Genomic DNA, 3,538 nt, shown 5'->3' with positions numbered 1-3,538 from the left:
TATTGCCTAAGTAAAACACCCACATGTAGTTGTAGTAGGTTTTTTGGCTTTAATTAATTATATGCACTAAAATGCAATGCAAGGTAAGTGCAAAGAATGACTTAAACATAGAAGACGACCTGAAATGGGCCGGAACGACGTAGCTAGCTAGTAATTGATGATCTGTAGTCTGAAGTGCCGCATCTCCTTTTGGAAACTATGATCCTTCTTATGAGATGCTCCGGTATGGAAGGTGCGAGCACCAAAACTTGTGCCAAACTTTACAATTCTTTTCCATGCGATCGTGAGGATATGTGACAGTGACACAATGATTTTCATTATCTTCTGGACTCTATATGCATTTTCTGAAATTAAAATACCAACAAGGCCTACGCCTCTGGCCGCACCCTGCGGCCGAACTGTTTGAAATTTTTCTCGTTTCTCGCATAATGAATGAAAACTCGCAAAGCGACGCATGTGTAGTTGCGAGTATTATATATATATACATACAAACGAGATCTTTTTTTTGCATATTCAATGTTTGAGATTGCTAGCGAGGCCTGCCACCTGGTAAATGTACCAGAAAATTGAAGCATAGGGTACAATCGTGATTTCTTACCGTGGAAAAAAATTGGAGGCGAAACGATGAACTCATGTTTTCATTCAAACAAAAATATGATGTTAGGTAATTTAAATGTTTTCAAATAGCACATGGTTCACTCACGAAAGACGTGTGTCCACTAAACTGTGGTCGATGCCCCCCTCTGCCACGCGCATGATCTTAGTCATGCATTCTGATTGGCCAGAACCCAAATCCAACGGATCGTATGTCTGCATTGTTGGATTCTCCTTGATCGAACGACGATCCTCATCCCTTTTGACAGCACATGTAAATGTTTTCAAATAGCCCTTGCAAAAAAATGTTTTCAAACAGCACACGAGTCACTCATGAAAACCATGTGCCTACCAAACCGTGGCCGATGCCCCCCATTTGCCACGCGCACGATCTGAGTCATGAGTTCTGATTGGCCAGACCCAAACCCCACGGATCGTACGTCTGCACCATTGGATGCTCCCGGATCGAACGGCAATCCTCATCCCTTTTGAGAGGAAATGTAGTCCGGCTAGGAATTGATTTATATGCCAAAATGCATGGTAAATGCCAAAAAATGTCTTACATATAGCACACGAGACCTGAAATGCGCCAGCAAATCAAACATGTGTTATAATTGTGATTTCTTTACGTGGGAAAAATTGAGAGGCGAAATTATGAACTCGCGTCTTGATTTCATAATTAGTACGTCTTCATTTCAAACGAAATTATTCTGTTTGTGCACACGAGCGCTTAGAGGCAACCATTTGCATAGGACTTTCGCGCGAGCGGCGACCGGGGATATTTTTCACCCTTTTCACCTAGGCCGCCAACACCCCCCACCGTATGCCTGCATTTCACTCAACTATTCCACCCAATCTCCATTGCCAGCTCCCCCCTCCCACAGATCCACAACAGAACCCCGACCGTGTGCCCGCTCTTCAGCATCAAGCCTACCTCCACTACCGTTCCCAACACGCGGTGGCCCACGCCTCGTCATCTTCGTTTTCTCGCCAGCCACCCTCGAGCATATGGATGCAGTAACCCTCGCCTCTCTTGTGGTCCGGCCGGGTTTGTATTAAGAAGCCTGCTAGTTACTGCTCTCCATCGCATTGAGGCGTATTTCCTCACAACCCCTCTTCCAATTTTGTTTTGTATGTTCCCAAATTGGCTATAAAATAACGGAGAGCGTATATATGTTCATTATCTACCTTCCTTACTACATATAAGCTGTTTTTTCCAACAAGTTACTGCCTATTTACAGATCACGGGCGCCCGAGTCACACAAACTTAACAAATTAGCTGTACACTTTCTAAATTATTGCATGTCATGTTTAGAAAGCTTGATACCAATTTGTTAGTTTTATGCTTATCATCCTTTTCTGAGTTTCACATGTGTTCTCTGTAGATGCCGAGTAGCAGCGACAGCAATCATGCTTCAGGCAATGTATCTTCATATGATTCGGACAACCCCAGGTCTTTAGTAGATTGTGAGGGATCAAGTAATCTTGAATAGGATAGAGCTGCAACAATTACCCTTCCGGTCAGGACATGGAGGAATGCTCCAAGGAAGCCCACACACCAGCCTAAAGGTGTATATGAAATAACCGATATTGATTTCAAGTCTTGGGCTCCAACTAAACCAGATAAAGCACGCACAATGTTCAGGAGTGTGTGTGGATTTGTTGGTAGGGCAAGGCTCAACATTAATCTGCCGGGGTTTCGGAAGGCTAACACTGAAACACGGCGAAGGATAGTCCGGGAGATCATGGATCACTTCAATGTTCTAGAGCAGTGGAGAATGCATGTGGAACACGCTGCACTGAAGAAGGCTAGGGATGCTAGGAGAAACTGGAAGCACGTGTTGTACAAGAAGTACTTGAGTGAAGGAAAGGACCCAATCCCCGCATACCCCCAAATTACAAAGGCAGATTGGGCAGATTTCAAAAGGGCCAGGGCAACTAAAGAGTTTGCTGAGAAGAGTTTCAAGCAATAGGAACTTCATAAGAAGAACATACACCCCCACCGTATGGGTGTGGCAGGATACTATGACATGAAATTGATATGGGACCAGGAAGACAAAGAAGAAGTAGTGGCCGGTGGGAATCCGACCTTTAGCAAAATTAGGGGAAAACGTGCCAGAGACTACTTGTGGGCACGTGCAAAGAGGCGTGATGATGGAACTTATTACTATGTAAACTCACGTGACGTCGAACTGTATCAAGTGATGTTAGATGCTTCCAAGATCCCTGGAAGGTTCTATAGGAACTCAGGGCCATGTGACATTCTGTCTGTTGCTCTAGAAACAAAAGAGACCCCTGGTTGTGCAAGGGGTATAGGTGTTAATGTCCCGCACAAGAGGGCTTTCACACTCAGCAAAGAAGAGAGGCTCAGCATGAAAAAGCGAGGAGTGAAATGAAGCAAAATGCATTGTATGAAAGGATGAGGAAGGAGATTTATCCGGCTGTTCAAAATGATGTTGAGGAGTCAATGATGATGTAGAAGACTCTAACACTAATAGATAGCCAGCAGATGTGAGGGGAGGCGTGCATGGATTCAATGAATTAAAGCCTGAATTCAATGAATTTGCCCTGAAGAATGTCCTAGGTGACTTCAATGAGCAAAGGACCTTGGGAGAAACACTATTACATCACATCCAGTGGTGTAGCGACCAGACCTCAAACGGTCCAATCTCTATGCTCAGGTGTCATCCCTGGATCAGTAATGCTGACACCACATAGTACTTGAAGGATTTATAACAGAGTAGCAATCACACATTATTACATCGAGAGTCTCAAAAGAGAGCTTATTACAATAAATATGGCTTAAGGCCATCTAATAACGATAACAGCGGAAGGCTTGGAAGATAAGTGAGTCCATCAACTCCAACGGCATCACTGAGTATAGAACCACGACCTAAAAGCACCTTAATCGTCGTCTGAAAATTCTGCAACATTAACGTTGCAG

This window comes from Triticum dicoccoides, chromosome 6A (assembly GCF_002162155.2).
Source record: "Triticum dicoccoides isolate Atlit2015 ecotype Zavitan chromosome 6A, WEW_v2.0, whole genome shotgun sequence".
Lineage (NCBI taxonomy): Eukaryota > Viridiplantae > Streptophyta > Magnoliopsida > Poales > Poaceae > Triticum > Triticum dicoccoides.
The sequence above is the reverse complement of the archived record's forward strand: the minus strand, read 5'-3'. Positions refer to the sequence as shown.